General features: G+C 44.4%; 1 protein-coding gene across 1 annotated transcript in view; it reads left to right on the top strand.

Annotated features, from left to right (window-relative positions):
- The first annotated feature begins 2,221 nt into the window (after positions 1-2,221).
- LRRC3B (leucine rich repeat containing 3B) overlaps positions 2,222-18,281 on the top strand; it is a 136,414-nt gene continuing 120,354 nt past the window's right edge. The window contains exon 1 of the mRNA XM_038771432.1: positions 2,222-2,346. The gene's annotated coding sequence lies outside the window, so the exon portion shown is untranslated. The remainder of the gene's footprint in view (positions 2,347-18,281) is intronic.

Below are 18,281 nucleotides of genomic sequence, written 5' to 3'. Positions count from 1 at the left end.
CAACAAGAGGTGGCAGTTCCTGAAAGGTTTATCTAGCTTGAACTCTGCAATGCCAGCCAATGTTAGGCGGTGTGTAGGGTTAAGCTGGCACCTTCACCTCCAACCAGAATTTTCTGATAAATATGATCTGTCAGAAACTTCTTACACTACACACATCCCACAAAAATCTCTACTTCTTTCTTCATCTCAGTTAGAAGACTCTTTGTGAATTATTCCTAGGTAAATATGACAGCATAACAACTGACAATCTTAGTGCAAGCACAGTGCAGTTGGACCTGTGGTCCCAAATTGGCCATATATATGTTTGTGTGTGTATGTGTGTGTGTGGATATATGTGTGTACATACACACACACATTTATATGCATACTGATCTAGACAGTTTACATAAACATATTGAGACTTGTTCCATTATGTAACCATCCTTCAAGTCAGGAATATATGTCCAATTCATATTCTTCTGGATATAGTTTGAAATTATTTCCTCTTGTTCTTTCTTCAGCGGGTAGCCTTCCTTCCTTTCTTTTAATGAGAGGAAACAGTATATGTCTGATTCCCTTCTTAAAATCTCTGAATTTTAATCAAATGATCACACTTCATTGAGTAATAAATGGTGGAGAAAAGGGTGATACATTGCAAGTGGATATGGCATGAATTTGGCAGCTAATTAGAGCGAAGAATACTGAGACTTTAACATTAACAGCAACAACAATAGCTGGTCTCCGCTCCTCTGCTGCTAATCTCCTCACTCTGCCTCATTCTCACCTGTCCCACCATCGACCGCTGGCCCACGTCCTCCCCCTGGCCTGGAATGCCCTCCCTCCCAACATCCGCCAAGCTAGCTCTCTTCCTCCCTTCAAGGCCCTACTGAGAGCTCACCTCCTCCAGGAGGCCTTCCCAGATTGAGCCCCCTCCTTCCTCTCCCCCTCCTCCCCCTCTCCATCCCCCCTGCCTTACCTCCTTCCCTTCCCCACAGCACCTGTATATATGTATATATGTTTGTACATATTTCTTACTCTATTTTACTTGTACATATCTGTTCTATTTATTTTATTTTGTTAATATGTTAATATGTTTTTGTTCTCTGTCTCCCTCTTCTAGACTGTGAGCCCACTGTTGGGTAGGGACCGTCTCTATATGTTGCCAACTTGTACTTCCCAAGTGCTTAGTACAGTGCTCTGCACACAGTAAGCGCTCAATAAATACGATTTGATTGATTGATTGGTCTCAATTATACCCTTGAAATACCAGGATAATATCAAGGCCTTATTCTTGTGCAGTCCATTCCCAAAGCACTGTTGAGGAAATTAGTGTGAATTCCAGGGAGAAATTAAGTTGATTATGGCATAGGCTCATACAGTACAGTAACCATGAGAGCCAAAATGTTAGCTCACATCCGTGATCCATCTGAAACATGTTTTCCGACATGTCTTCCTGATGCTAGCAGAGACATAGTGTCAGTGACTTGCTCTTCCCAGTTCTTTTACAGGGACTCACAATATTCAGAAATACAGTTGTCACAGCTGGGAATTAATCATTTTTCTTTGGGAGTAGCACATTCTAATGCCATATTAAAAATAATATGAGACATCTGACACCAAAAATGACCACAAAGCAGAGTGGTCTGAGAAGCAGCATGGCCTAGTGGAAAGAGCACGGGTTTGGGAATCAAAGCACCTGGGGTCTAATCCCAGCTCTGCCAGTTGCTTACTGTGTGACCTTGAGCGAGTCATTTAACTTATCTGTGCCTCAGTTTCCTCAACTGTAAAATGGGGGTTCCGTGCCTATTCCCCCTCCTACTTAAATTGTGAATCCCCTGTGGTACAGAGAGGGACTGTGTCAACCTGATTAATGTATCTCAATCCCAGTGATTAGAACGGGGCTTAACAAATACCATAATAAAATATGTAGGTTGGACTGTTTAACCATGAGATGAGTAGTAGCCTTTGCCCAGTTGAGTCTTACAAAGTCATTGCCTGATCTTTGCTTGATCACGCTACAACCCCACCTGACTTGGTTGTATCCCATTCTATGTGGATTGACTTCATAAAAGGCTTCTCACTCTTAGTGGTTTGAAAATTGATTCCACCAGCTGCTGGGAATAGTTTCCAAGGCTTAGACCGAAAAGCTGTATGTAAACTGGAAAAAAATGGTGTGTCATTAGCAAATTTAATTCCTCAAAGGTAAGTTTGCATTCCTTTTCCTTTTGTTCTTCTGATTCAGGCACCGATTCGAGGAGAGGTCTGTCTCTTTAACTGCATCTCCCAGAGAGGGTCCAATCTCTGTCCCGTTGCCGCAATTGCTTCATCAGGAAGAGAGCATGCTACAGTCCTCAAGTTGCTTGGCAGGTCAGTTTACCAATTAACATTTTGCAGATATGTATTTATGACCCAGAATCCCGGGCGCTCCCGCTCTGCTCTAAAAGGATGAAGGGAGAGACACGCTCCAGGGCACAATGAGAGCACCATCCCCATGGCAACCGAATCACAGGGACAGTTGCCGCCGGTGAAAAGCAAGATCCTTTTCCAGGCAACACAAAATATCGCTTCAGCAATCTAATGGTGTGAGGGGTTGAGGTGCCTCCCCCTCTGCCAATCTGTCCCCTTATCCCTGCTCCATAAGAAGGAATGTTGAGTGCCAGCGCAGAGCCATATGATGGCTGGAGCGGCCATCCAGCTTTCAGAGCCTTCGCACCCGCTGTCCTGAGCCAGGCTGACCCTGGCCCAGTACAAACTCTACAGTGATCACAGAGCAAAGAGGAAGGCTCTGAATGACTGAGTTTTGATCACCGCCTTCATCAGTGTAGCATTGGCCCCTCCAATTCTGCGTCTCCTAGTGACTTCCTCCAGATAATTCTTCCTGTGTTCTAAACGAGCAAGCCAACAAAGATGGGAAGTCAAACACTAACGTGAACCTTGATCATTTCACCGGTATAAGCAGTTGTTGGCCCTCCAGAAGGGAGAGGGGTCTTCTAGCGGTATTTTCATCTGTCGTACAGCCCTAGGGAGGAGCCGAACTTTGATCTTGGCTTTCACTTTGAGGTGGAGTGGCTTGGAGTCATAACAAAGTCCTGCTGTCTTAACTGGAGCTGTGAAATGCAGTGAAAGATAAGAAAAAAGAAATGTTCCATGTTGAATGTGTGGCAGACTGGGGCTAGTGGGTATGCAAGAAGAGGGGAAATGTCTAGAGAGTCATTTGGTTTAGGTGTGGCTGTCTGTACTGGGGTGGTGGTGGGGGGGGCGAGAGCTTTGAACCCAGAGCTTTGAACCTTGAGTAGACATGGATTCTATCAAATGGGTAATGATACTCCCATCCCTCCCCACCCCTCTGCAGCCTCTGATTCCTGAAGGCCAGGTTAGTCTCTCTTTGGCTACCATTTCCCATCATCCAACTTTATCCGGCACCTAGCCGGCCTCCAAAGCAGCAGCCTTTGTGCCTAAATATGCAGCAGTAGTAACCAAAGAGGCTGAAATAGGAAGTAAAGTAAAGGGAGTGGTCCTAACCCGGGGGAGGAGGGAGAATGGAGGAAAATAAGGAGAAAAATAAAGAAGCTTGGTACACTTAATGCATTTGGTCAGCTCATAATAGACTAAAAAAATGTATCCAGCATTTTCAGTATTCTATTAAGTGGAAAGTGCAGCAATTGTGATAGATCTTACTTCATTCCTTCCTTTAATTTTTATTCTTGCATCTTGCACCTTGGAGTCTCTTAAATGGGCTCAGAGAGTGGACTGGCCACCCATTCCTCTGCCAGCCCTTGCTTTAACTCTGCCAGTCAGCCACTGTGAGCATTAGAGAAGCAGCGTGGGTCAGTGGAAAGAGTCCGGGCTTTTGAGTGAGAGGTCATGGGTTCTAATCCCGGTTCCGCCGCTTGTCAGCTGTGTGACTTTGGGCAAGTCACTTAACTTCTCTGAGCCGCAGTTAACTCATCTGTAAAACGGGGATTAAAACTGTTGTCCTCATGTGGGACAACCTGATCACCTTGTATCTCCCCCAGCGCTTAGAACAGTGCTTTGCACGTAGTAAGCGCTTAACAAATACCATCATTATTATTGTTAGAGAATGCTAGAGGGTGTGATCTTTGGGTTGGCCTTGTTGGGCATCATGGCCAAAGCAGAGCTTTCTCCTGAATAACAAAGAAAAGGAAATATGATCACCTACTGGAACCCCAGAGTCTAATTTGTACTTTGTCTTTGATCCATCCAACTCATGAGCTGGTATTCTTACAGTTGTAAATGCCCTCCACCTGCTGACAAAAGACACAAGCAAAGAAAAAAATAAGGAGAAAGGGCTGTTAGCAGCCCAGTCTCTGTTTACCTATAAGTCCAGGTTAAGAAAAGCATAACTAAAGTGTCCCTTTAAAAAAAATTTGAGCTATATCCTTCGTTAACACATTTAAATTAACTATACAGAGAAGCAATATCTGAAAGCAATTACCTGGGAGTTTATTTTGAAAGCATCCTAGTTAAACCCTAATTAGTAGTCGGCTGACTGATAGTAGATTGACAATTAATTATTTTTCTTAAAGAATGTGCAACATAATTACAATTTCACATTGAGAAATTGGGTCTGAATCTTCAGTAGTTTACTCACAAAGTCATTCTAAAACATCACACCAAAACTGGAATACTGGGTGTATTCTAACCCTGGGATTTTTTGCAAGGCCCTAGAATGAAATAACCTTTAGCCTTTAAATTAAATTAACTATTGATCCAAATTATACTTTTCAACAAAGACCTTCATGTGCAGATGTTAAGAGCTGAAATACTTCAGTCCAGCATATTTAGCATAACACAACTCAGAAATTGTAGTTTGTTATTTGGAAATGGATTTTCTGAAATCTGGATAGCATGACCAACTTTTCTGTAAATAGTTTCAATGTAAATGGATATGTGGAGGTTTTTAAAGAATCTGAACATTTCCCTTTAGGGAGTTATCTCGACTGTGACTCTATGACACTCTTGCCTGCAGAACATAGAAAAGGGGGTTTTGTTCCAAGTTAGTAAAATTGCAAAACTCAGTAGATGAAATGAATAATGAAATAACTAAAATTATACTTAAAACTTATTTCAGTAGTCATGATCTGCGCTATAGTTTTAGTAATAACGATGGATGAGACACTTCTCTCTAAAATATTTTTGTGTTTTTAGTAGTCTCAAAACCGCAGAATGATGTATTCTGGCCACGTGGTATTAAAGCAGTAAAAATTCATTAGGATATACAAAGGCAAAGTGGAGTGAAGAATTGAACAAATGTCTAGATACTGTGAGCAAAAACTTTTAAAGTTGAATTTTCAAGGTTGCTTTGTTGTGGGCAGAGATGTGTCTGTCTGTTATTTTGTGTTCTCCCAAGCATTTAATACAGTGCTTTGCACACAGTAAGTGTTCAATCAATATGATTGAGTGAATGAATGAATGAATGCTTTGGCCAAACTACTTCTCTTTGAGGAAACTCAATCTAAGTTTTGCTTTCCAGTGGTTTATTTGTCTAGGGGCCAACCCACAGCCAAAGAGGATTTCTCCACACCTCCACTGGGAGTTGGGAGAGGTAGAAGTCAGGAAAGAGCCCAGGTCAGGGCAGACCAAGTCTGATTCCAACATTAAATCATCAATCGTATTTATTGAGTGCTTACTGTGTGCAGAGCACTGTACTAAGCGCTAGGGAAGTACAAGTTGGCAACATATAGAGGCAGTCCCTACCCAACAGTGGGCTCACAGTCTAAAACGGGGAGACAGAGAACAAAACCAAACATACTAACAAAATAAAATAAATAAATAAATAAATAAATTAAAGTCTCCCCTGCACTGGGTGTCAGGCTGTCAGCCAGTCCCTACCACGATCCTTTGCTTCCCAGACTCTCAACTCTGCTCCCCACCCCTTTAGCCCACTGAGCATATTTCTCTTGGCCTTCCGGGCCCAGGATCACCAGACCTTAGAGAAGCAGCATGGCTTAGTGGATAGAACATGGGCCTGGGAATCAGAAGGTCATGGGTTCTAATCCCGGCACTGCCACTTGTCAGCTGTGTGATCTTTGACAAGTCACTTCACTTCCCCTGTGCCTCAGTTCAACTGTGTTCAACTCGATTTGCTTGTATCCACCCCAGAGCTTAGTACAGTGCCTGGCATTATTATTATTATATCCTTAGGCTTCATGGTCTAGCAGGCCCAGGACTGGGAAAATGGGATCAAGAAAGGTTGAGGATAATAATAGTAATAATGGTATTTGTTAAATGTTTACTCTATGTTCTAAGAGCTGGGGTAGATACAAGGTAATCAGTTTGTCCCCCGTGGAGCTCACAGTCTTAATCCCCATTTTACAGATGAAGTAACTGATTCAGAGAGAAGTTAACTGACTTGCCCAGAGTCACACAGCTGATAGGTGGTGGAGCTGGGATTAGAACCCATGACCTCTGACTCCCAAGCCCGTGCTCTTTCCACTAAGCCATGCTGCTTAGTGGAAGGGGAGGACATCTGAACCAGTTCTTTATTAACAGCCCAGTCCCCCACCTTGAGTGTATGAGGATCAGCTGAATCAGGGCTGGAGGGGAAGAAGAACCCCCAACAGTGGCAGGTTGAGGGGGGAGTTCTGGTTGGGTGCAGTGAAAGTTTGGGAGGTCAGGAATCCTTCCCTGACCCCTGTGGGCCATCCTTGACCCAATGGCCTCTTCTAGATCTCTGCTTCTTCCTCTGAGTTGAGGATTCCCTGGATTGGAAGGAGGAATAGGTCATGGTTGGTGAAGGAAATGGGACAGGAGGTCCTCGGCTTTCGGTCCCTGTCCCCATCCACATTCTGTGGTTTCCACTGCCTGCTGTCCACCTCTCCAGCTGTCCAGAGCAGAAATAGAGGGAGAGTGCTGAGGAGGCAGGAGCTGGGAGCCAGGTGCAGAACAAGGGGATGGGGAGAGGAGCAGAGGAGTGGGGCCTTTGCCTATTGATTGCCCCCAGACCCAAGGCCACTAAACTAACTTCAGCTTACTTTTGCCCAAGAGACACACAGACAGAGCTTGTCAGAGAGCAGCTCAGGGTCCCCACTGGGCTGGCAACTCAATGGGATGATCAAATTGTCCTGCTTCCTTTGGCAAGAACCCAGAGAGTCCAAGGGCATAGGGTTAAAAAGAATGGAGTCTAGGTTGGGACATGGCAGAAGGTGGGGTGGCAAAAATATCCATCTTATTTTGGCTTCTGGTACAGAATCACAATAAAGCTTTGATGTCCGTTTCTCCATCTGTAGAGGACTGCTGCAACAGTGAATCCCACTCTTCTTATTTGGTGGAGTTGGGGCAGGGGGCATAGACCCAGTAATCTGAAGTGAGGAGTGAGAACCTTTGCTCTTAAGGAGACTGTTCTGGGGCCTGGGTCTGGGGAGGGGATCGTGCATAGGGTAAACTGGGTCACAACCAGAACAAGCCACTGTAACTGCCTCCCCATCCACCACTCTGCTGCAGGTACCTCCTCTGGAAGGGAGTAATTACCACTGCATCTTCCCTCGCTATTGTATCTTCTTGTAGCACTCTTTCATGGGAAGTGTTGGATTTACTTGAATGAACAGTGCGCTCTCTCTCTCTCTCTCTCTTTCTCTCTCTCTCTCTCTGTCTCTCTCTCTCTCTCTCTGTCTCTCTCTCCCTCACTTCAGGATGATCCCAAAAAAGTTTATTTGGATTCAAACACCTCCCTCCCTGCCCTCTTAATCCTTTGCAGTATTTTGACACATTTGATTGGAATGATTAAAGTCTTTCTTTCCCAATTTAGCATTAGATAATGGAAGATCTACTTACCCTAGATAGTGACAGATCTCTAGTTCGTTAGCATAAACCACTTTCACGCGGTGTGAAGGAGAACACTGCGTAAATGAAATATTTACATTTTCTATCCAAAAAATCTAATTCAAAATATTCTATTAGTGACACAGGTTTACATTGCGGTTGATATGGCTGTTGATTCTTATCACCGTCCTAAAATCCAGTCATATTATTGCCTTCTGTGGTTTGGATTTCTGGAACTCACGAATGCACCTTCATTATTTCCTAAGAGAAGATACATTTCTGGCCTCTTTGAGTCCTTGGAATTTCCCCCTTTTTGCTTCCCGGCCTTTCTTCCCCTTTTCCCAAGGAATCTCGCCCACTTTTGATGGCACAAGGCTTCATTATTCCAGAAATGTTACCAGGTTTACCTTTATCGCCCCCTGCTGGTCAGCTGATGAAGCATCGCCTGGCTGACGCGCATCCAAATGGGCCCAAAGAGAAGAAACAAAACTTTCCTTAATATATAAGCTGCCCCCTATATCACGGGGGGCATGGGACAACTGATGAGGTAATGTCAGACTAGCCTTTGCACTCCTTGGAAAGAGCTACTTAGAAAATATATTTTATGATCCTGCAGGAGTCCAACTTAGGTGGTGATATAAATGATCTGCCACAGTTGTACAGCAGCTTGGAGTTGATGTTTTGCCATCTCAATGCAGTCTTTATGTTCAATCTCGCTCCTTGGCTCTAGCTTGGTGATTTATATGTGCAATTAGGAATGAATTATGTATGTGATTAAGAAAGCCATCCAGGACCGAGACACTGAGGATGAGATCTCCCGGCATTTCACTGTTTACCTGGTCACTATGGGGAAAGCTGGTGGGGAGGCTGCCTGAATCCATCAGGGAGGGGGGCAGACCACAGCTGAGGAGGATCCGTTGGCACATTTCGCCACCATGAATATTCTCCATCAATTATGCAGAGGAGGATATAATAATTCACACCACTGCAGGATCAATCTTTCCCTATTGGCCTGGTATTTTTAGGGACTGGTTTTAAAAATTATGTCAGGCCAGCAAGGTGCTAAACTACTGCTATGCTAAAGAAATTACACAGGATATAGGTCTCTTAATGGTGCTAAAAATATTTGAGGGGTTAGCCAACTCATTTGAGGGTATTTGCTACTTGTTTTTTTTGTCAATGCGGAATGAAGGGACTGGAAGAGTTTAGGGTTTGTAGAGAAGCTATTTTTTTTCCGTGAGATTGAGTGTATGCAGGAGGACAAAAAATGCTGTGTACAGATTAGGATAATGTTGAATGATGACAAAGTTGCCATAACTGCCTCCACCACAAGCTCACCCCAACCCCTTTCCCCCTGATTTTTGAGGAGGAAATAAAAGATCACTTTTATAAACAGTGATATCAGCGAATGCTGGGATAGGAAGAAAAGAACTGTTGGAAAGAGACAGTCACAGATACATGAAACATGAACACATTCATTCATTCAATCGTATTTATTGAGAGCTTACTGTGTGCAGAGCACTATACTAAGTACTTGGGAAGTACAAGTTGGCAACATACAGAGACGGTCCCTACCCAACAGCGGGCTCACAGTCTAGAAGGGGGAGACAGAGAACAAAACAAAGCATATTGAGAAAATAAAATAAATAGAATAAATATGTACAAGTAAAATGAATAGAGTAATAAATATGTACAAACATATATCCATATATACAGGTGCTGTGGGGAGGGAAAGGAGGTAAGGCGGGGGGATGGAGAGGGGGAGGAGGAGGAGAGGAAGGAGGAGGCTCAGTCCGGGAAGGCCTCCTGGAGGAGATGAGCTCTCAGTAGGGCTTTGAAGGGAGGAAGAGAGCTAGCTTGGTGGATGTGCAGAGGGAGGGCATTCCAGGCTAGGGGGAGGATGTGGGCTGGGGGTTGATGGAGGGACAGGCGAGAACGAGGCACAGTGAGGAGGTTAGTGGCAGAGGAGTGGAGGGTGCAGGCTGGGCTGTAGAAGGAAAGAAGCAAGGTGAGGTAAGAGGGGCGAGGTGATGGAGAGCCTTGAAGCCGAGAGTGAGGAGTTTTTGCCTGATGCGTAGGTTGATTGGTAGCCACTGGAGATTTTTGAGAAGGGGAGTAACGTGCTCAGAGCGTTTCTGCACAAAGACGATCCAGGCAGCGGCATGAAGTATAGATAGAAGTGGGGAGAGACAGGAGGATGGGAGATCAGAGAGGAGGCTGATGCAGTAATCCAGTCGGGATAGGATGAGAGATTGAACAAGCAGGATAGCGGTCTGGATGGAGGGGAAAGGGCGGATCTTGGCGATGTTGTGGAGGTGAGACATGGAGAAGCTGTGTGGCCTAGAGGAAACAGCACAGGCCTGGGAGGAAGAGGACCTGGGTTCTAATCCAGGATCTGCCCATTGCTTGCTGTGTGGCCTTGGGCAAGTTGCTTAACTTCTCTGTGCCTCAGTTCCCTCCACTGTAAAATGAGGATTAAATACCTGTTCTTTCTCCTGCTTAGACTGAGGGCCCCATGCAGGACGGGGACTGTGTGCAACCTAATTAACTTGTACCTATCCCAGCTCTTAGAAAAGTGTTTAACACATATTAAGTGCTTAGCAGATACCATTTAAAAAGCGCAAGTGGCAGGACAGGAAGAGAAGAAGAGTCAGAATGGAAAAAGCCACAAATAAAGACTTGTGGGTGGGAGGGGTTGTGTGTCCTCTTCTAGAAAGGTATAGGGGAAACTGGTGGGGAGAAGTTAAGAGGGGAGGGTACAGTGATTTATTGAGTGCCTATTGAATACAGCAGTTGGGAGAGTGAAATAGAAATGAAAGACATCGTCTAAGGTACCCTCAAGTTTCTCTTCCTTCTTCCCTCCTATTCCCCTCCTTTTTTTCTTTTTCTCCTGTTCCCCTTATATGTAATTTTCCATTTAATAGCCCCACCCCTGCTTTTGGGTTGCAAATATTGTGCAAAATAGAAGGGCACTTATACAGTGCTCTGCACACAGTAAGCGCTCAATAAATATGATTGAATGAGTAAATACAGTATGTGTTGTGGAAAAACTTGAAATGCTAGCTGTCATTCAGAAGTGATATCAAGATTTCCATTACAATCTGGAAGCCAGGATCCAAAAATGCTCATCTTATTGCTCGGTACAATTCCTGCTACCGTTAATAATAGTTTGACCCATGTGGCGCCCAGCAAAAAATAGAATTTTTACTGAAAAATTCTTTTCACGGAGTATCTCTGATCTGCTCAGGATCAGTCTGTTCAGGCAGAGCATATCAGCAGATGATGAACGTTGAATGTTACTGGGCCCCATTCTTTCAGTGCCTCGTTACACTTTCAGGATCTGGACCTCTTTGGACAGAACAGAAGCCATACAAACCATTTAGAAGCAATTTAAGTGTGCTGCTGTTGCTGTTGCTGCCGTCTGTGCAATGCAGGGCCTGCAGAAGGGCTGGATTGGAAGTTCTGAGGAACCAGAGCAGGTCTGGACTGGGGACCCCTGGAGCAGCCAGAGGAGAAGTTTTTGGGAGTGTGAACTTTTACTGCACTAATTGGCTGGGAGCCATTCAATGCTCAGGTATAAGAGCGGCTCTTTGGCCCAGAGCTCATTAGAACAGCACAGCCAAAGGGAAAGCTAGAGCTCAATAAATGACATTGATTGACTGACCAGAACTTCCAGGCACAGCCGAGCAGCATGTGGCCAAGTGGAAGGAGCACAGGCCTGGGAGGAAGAGGACCTGGGTTCCAATCTTGGCTCCACCACTTGTCTACTGTGTTGCCTTGGAAAAGTCATTTAGCTTCTCCGTGCCTACATTTCCTCATCTGTAAAATGGGGTTTAAATATCTACTTGGACTGTGAGCCCCATGTGGAATAGGGACTGTATCTGACCTGATATTTTATCTATCCTTACGGCTTAGTACAAAAATGCTTAACAAATGGGATATCATCTGATATACATACACTGCCCGGAGCCCTCAATGATTTGGAAACCAATACAGACGCTCCTTTGCAGTTGTGTTTGGTCCTGCAACAATGTAGTCACTATGCAGTCCCCCTTAGCGGTCTGAAATTCAGTGCTCCTCCCAAAGTGCCTAACTTCCAGGACAGAACTTAAGGCACTGGAGGAACTATGTTCACTGTTAACCTTTCCAGGGTGACAACCATGTCACCCTGGAAAGAATGCAATTCTTCACTTGTTAGCTCACAATCACCCTGGTTAGAAAGCAATTCTTCTCTTGTTAGCTCACAATCAAAATGACCACCTCATTACATTGTTGAAAAACTTGGCTTTAATATTTAATCAGGGCTTTTAAGTCCCACCCTGAACCTTCAAGGGAAAAAAAAAGAGGAAGACTAGGCCTTCCAGTGTTCTCCTAAGTACTAGAGAATTGGATTCCTTTCCGGTGGAATGGTGGTTTGGCAGAGAGGCATTTGGTGAGCACCTTATAATTGTGGATGAAAAAGGACCCAGCTTTACTAGGCTGAGGCCCTTCAGATCCGCCCTGTTCCTCAGCCTGAGATTGTGTACTGTAAGCTCCAACTGTGTCCAATGCTCTGCTCTGCTCTGTGGTCTAATGGAAGGAGCACAGGCCTGGGAGGAAGAGGACCTGGGTTCTAATCTTGGCTCCACCACTCCCTCGGGGGTCGGTTTCTCAGTGTTCAATCACTACTTGCCCTGTAGCTGGGCCCCTTCTTTCCTGCTCAACCACAGGCTCCAGAGACCAAAGCCTTTTTCCTTCTTTGCTTGTAGATTCATTCATTCATTCAATCATATTTATTGAGCGCTTACTGTGTGCAGAGCACTGTACTAAGCGCTTGGGAAGTACAAGTTGGCAACATATAGAGACGGTCCCTACCCAACAATGGGCTACAGTCTAGATGAACTGTAGCACTGTAAAATAACAAATGGAAATCACATGACATGATGGGAGCTGTAGGACTCTTGTCAGGCACCATGCCTCACTTCAGCAGCAGAGTTGCTGCTTGAGAATTGAAGATTATAAAACTTCATTGGTGAACCTGCAAAATGACTAGTACTGCTGCTCCTACTTCAGTGTTATGGTTGTTACATTACTGGCACACTCTACTTGAGTAAGGCTCATTTATCACTAGGATTTTTTCTGGTGAGTGGCCCTAACCACTACCCCTAGGGACATGGCCACCCCGCCCCAGTTCAACAGTAGTCCTACTAGACTGTGAGCCCATTGTTGGGTAGGGATTGTCGCTATATGTTGCTGATTTGTACTTCCCAAGCGCTTAGTAGAGTGCTCTGCACACAGTAAGCACTCAATAAATGCGATTGAATGAATGAATGAATTGGGCACAAAGGAGCATACTGAGGTCAGTGAACATCTCCCAAGCGCTTAGTACAGTGTACAGTTTAACAAATGCCATCATCATCATCATCATCATCTGATTATTTTGAGGGGTATTTACTACATGCCAGGTGCTGTAGGGGGTAGATGGGCTAGGATAGGTAGATACCTGTATATATGTTTGTACATATTTATTACTCTATTTATTTTACTTGTACATATTTATTCTATTTATTTTATTTGGTTTATATGTTTTGTTTTGTTGTCTGTCTCCCCCTTCCAGACTGTGAGCCCGCTGTTGGGTAGGGACCGTCTCTTTATGTTGCTAACTTGTACTTCCCAAGCGCTTAGTACAGTACTCTGCACACAGTAAGCGCTCAATAAATACGATTGAATGAATTTTTTCATCAAAGCCATTTATTGGGTTGCCCTCGGCCCTAGATGTGAGTCTGTGCTGGGGACATTTAGGTCAACCAGATATGGAGCGGTGTGGCTTAGTGGATAAAGCATGGACTTGGATTCGTAAGGACCTGGATTCTAATCCTGGCTCTGTTACCTCATCTGTAAAATGGGAATTAAGACCATGAGCTCTATGTGGGATAAGGGACTGCATCCAACTCAGGTACCTTGTATCTACTCCAGTGCTTAGTACAGTGCCTGCCACATAGTAAGCACTTAACAAATACCATAATTGTTACTGTTGTTGGATCCTGCCCCCTAGGAGCTTACAATTTTAATGTTATCCCTACTATACTACAGACAGGAAACCCAGGACATTGAGAGGAAATGTCAGATTTATAATACTGAATTGCCTCCACGAAGTCTTCCTGGAAAGGAGACACGTATGGTGTTGATTTCTAGAAAAAAGTATTGTTAAGGGAAAGAAACCTTTCAAAATCTGAGAGTAAACAGCATTCAAACTATTGGCCTTTTCAGGGAGCCCTTATATAATTATTTAGGAATTGAAGGGTGAGAAGGGACATGTACATATTTACTATTTTATTTATTTTGTTAATGATGTACATATAGCTATAATTCTATTTGTTCTGACGATTTTGACACCTATCTACATGTTTTGTTTTGTAGTCTCCCCCTCCTAGACTGTGAGCCCGTTGTTGGGTAGGGACCATCTCTATATGTTGCCGACTTATACTTCCCAAGTGCTTAGTACAGTGCTCTGCACACAGGAAGCACTCAATACGATTAAATGAATGAATGACAGTGAGGCCAAAGGATGTGGTGGAGAGTGGAGCACATGAAGATGGTTGTTTCATGACTGTCTCACAACCACTGCTATTATTACTACTGCTTCTACTAATGATAATGATCACACATACTAACGCCCACAGGGGGTTTACAATCTATCTTATCACCATTTTATAGCTGAGGAATATGAGGTCCAGAGAGGTTAAGGGACTTGCGCAAGGTCACACAGCAGACAAGTGACCAAGCCGGAACTAGAACCCAGATCTTTCCATTAAGCTCCACTTATTGGTCCCTTCTCTACCTTGTCCATATCTTTCTTTCCTTTGTGTGGTCCCTTTTGTGAGCCTCTGTTCTTTCTCAGTGTCTGGCCCTCTGAAGTCTGTGCCCTTCCTACCTATTCTCTATCTCTTTCTCTTTCAGTGGAAAGAGCATGGGCTTTGGAGTCAGAGGTCATGGGTTCAAATCCTGGCTCCGCCGCTTGTCAGCTGTGTGACTTTGGGCAAGTCACTTAACTCCTCTGGGCCTCAGTTAACTCATCTGTAAAATGGGGATTAAGACTGTGAGCTCCCCGTGGGACACCTTGATCACCTTGTAACCTCCCCAGTGTTTAGAACAGTGCTTTGCACATAGAACGCTTAATAAATGCCATCATTATTATTATTTCTCTTCTCCTGTGTGCCCCTGTTTCACTTGCCTGTATCTGCTAAGCCTCTGCAGGTGTTTCATCTCTGTAGCTTTGCCCGTAGATCTGCTTCCGTCAAGGAACCAGTGTGGCCTAGTGGAAATAGCACAGATCCGGGAGTCAGAGGAGCTGGGTTCTAATCCCAGCTTCGCCATGCATCTGCTGTGTGAACTTGAGCAAATCACTTAACTTCTTTGTGCCTCAGTTTCCTGATCTGCAAAATGTGGATACCTGTTCTCCCCCCTATTTAAACTGTGAGCTGCAGTGCTCTGCACACAGTAAGTGCTCAATAAATACGATTGAATGAATGTGGGACCTGATTATCTTGAATCTACCCCAGTACTTAGTATGGTGCTTGGCACATAGTAAGCACTTAAGAAATATCACAATTATCATTACTATTACTTTCCTGTCCCTCGAAGCCTCTTCCATCTCCTTTCCCCACCAGCCTCTGTCTTGGATCTTTGATCTCACCTCTGGAAGCCCTCAGCCCTGGGCCACCTTGGATTCAAGAAGATCTGGGTAATATGGAATCTCGGAAGGATTTTGCTGTTCTTTAAATTGAAGGCTAAGGCAGGACACTGAAATGTGACTGACTTGTTTACGAGTTATCATAATTGAGGCTTTCAGAGGTCTGAGGCCACCACTGTGACAAATATGACTCTGCTAGCAGTCTACGATGGTCTGTCCCTGAAAAAGGCTTTGGAGTGTTTTTATTTGGGGAAAGGGAGTGGAGCGTAGTGAGGGGAGAGATTTGGGAGTTGTGGTGGGAAATAAAATGGCCTCTCAGGGCCTGCAGAGACAGGCTGCTCTTTCTTCCTTCTTTCTTCCTCCTCTCCCTGGCATATATGCCTGTCCCTGTGGTTCAGCTCTTTCGTCCTTCTCTCCTTCTCCTCTTCCCTCATCTCCCTGAATTATCTGCCTGTCCCCAAGGCTCCTAGGGAAATTATAGGGCTATAAGCGTGGTTGTGAAAAGAAATGGAGAAACCCAAGATTAAGTGGCCAGGTACACTTAGGACAGCCTGCCTTTATGCTAATTGGATGACTTCGTTTTCTTCAAAAGCACTGACTGGGACAAGGCAAGCAGGAGGCCACGTGTTGGAATGAGAAAATTTTTGGAGCATGCAAAATTGGAATGTATGACAGTCTCCAATCTCTTGAGGCTAATTAGGACTCAAACTTCAGCATTTTTCCTAATATCCAGCCAAAAATGATCAGTCTGCCTGATGCAGGCTGCTGTACATGCAACCAGATGAGTTTGTTCTGGAGAATCAACCCAGTTCCTAAATGTGTGTACTCCAGTACTGATTTCTCAGATCTAGAACATATTGCTTTTGAGTGAAGACCAAGTAAAAATGGGCCACGCTCTTCTTGCACTCTATCTTTCTACAAAAGATGCTGTGCCATCTCTTAGAAAAAGATTAAGATGGAGCAAGGCTTTAAGGTCTTTTCCTCGTCGACAGCAGATGTGTTCTCTCATTCATTCATTCAATCATATTTATTACGTGCTTACTGTGTGCAGACCACTGTACTAAGCACTTGAGAAAGTACAATGCAGCAATAAAGTGACAATCCCGGCCCACAACGAGCTCACATCCAGCTAGAGTTGCCTATGGCCGTCCAGCAAATTGCAATTGAAGATTTCTGATCTCTGAGGGGGAGATTTGGACTTCGTGTACCTTCCGGTTAGCCTGGAGCTTGGTTTAATTCTCCCAGATTTCAGGGATCTCCCTCATAGAGCATCCAAGGGCTGTAATCAGAGCTCTGAGGAGCCCAGTCCTGGAGGCATCTGCCAGTCTCCTAGCTCTCCCTGACTTCCAACTCTTTCCTCATCAGCAAATAGCCTGAAATTTGCAAAGAGGGAAAGAAAGAGTTGTCGGGACTCCGGCTCCCTGGGGTGAACAAGCTCTGTACCACATCAAGGAGGTGCCAACCATGACCCTAGCTCAGGTCCTAGACAGTTACTAAGTTGCCAGATCTGCCCCAGGCTGCTTGGAGTAACTGATTTCAAACTTGGGAGCTCAGTAGGTGACAGTGGAAAGGGATTCCCACTCCCAGAAACCTGGCTGTTGGGTAGGGAGCCAATCTGCACAAGGAGTCTCCAGACTCTGGTGAGGAGGTCTTTAATTCCTCAACTCTGGAAGGCAATGTTCTTTCTGGCAATGCCTGCTGGAAAGAGCTTTTTGAAATAAAATCTGAGATCAGGGAAGAGGCAGGGGATGTCGTGCTCTTAAAAGATGTATAAGTTTGACAATATAATTTGATTTCAGTGACAGTGTTTGCCCATTGGAAACAGGTCTGAAGGCAACAATGCCATTTTTCTAGAATCCAACAGAAAAAACAAAACAACTATAGTTCATATGCTTGTACTTGATTGGTAATGAAAAGGGAATCAGAGGGGTATAAATATATTTCAAATGTCAGGGAAAATCAAATGGAGTCTTATAAATCACCCAGAAAGGTAGGCAATAGTTCTCAGGTTTTCTTTTTTTAAAAACTTTACACACTGCATTATTCTCACTGCAGGTAGAATACGCTTAGACATTCCATTAAATGGGAATAATATTTCTAATGACTTGAACACCTAGAATCTGTTAAGGACTGATCACTCTCTGATAGGCCTTTTTTATGATTGAATGATTCTGTACTCTCAGTTTAGTAAACCAACATCTAGAGCGAGGTATGAATAACCTTGCCTTTTATATTAGACGATGACTTAGTAACTGCTGTCTGTGTGAGTGGGAGTGCCTGCTATGGGCTCTGCAAGGTCCCGCTGTCTATTCTACCCCGAAGACATTTGAAACCTGAACACCACTTGACAATTCCTCTACTGTCCGGGCTCTGCCTCTTGACCTTCATCAAATTCTCGGCTCCATGTTAGACGTTTGATCTGTACCCCCACAATGTGCTGTTGCTGTGGCTATTTTGCAACCGTCACTTTCTCTGCTGGGCTCCTGGGATTTTTTCAGCGGGTCTGAAAACCTATGACTGACCTGATTGACTTGGATCTACCCAGCGCTTGGAATAGTGCTGGACATATAGTAAGCACTCAACAAATGCATTATGAGGCCTAGTGGAAAGAGCATGGGCCTGAGAGTTAGAGGACCTGAGTTGTAAACCTGGATTATATGTGACTTTGGTCAAGTCACTTCACTTTTCTGTGCCTGTCACTTCATCTGTAAAATGGGGATTAAGACTGTGAGCCCAATGTGGGACATGGACTGTGTCCAACCTAATCATTTTGTATCTACCCCAGCGCTTAATGTAGTGCCCGGCACACAGTAAATACTCAACAAATACAATTTTTAAAAACGTCTGA

This window comes from Tachyglossus aculeatus, chromosome 2 (genome assembly GCF_015852505.1).
Source record: "Tachyglossus aculeatus isolate mTacAcu1 chromosome 2, mTacAcu1.pri, whole genome shotgun sequence".
NCBI lineage: Eukaryota > Metazoa > Chordata > Mammalia > Monotremata > Tachyglossidae > Tachyglossus > Tachyglossus aculeatus.
Note: the sequence above shows the minus strand (reverse complement) of the source record. Positions and strands in the feature narration are given on the sequence as shown.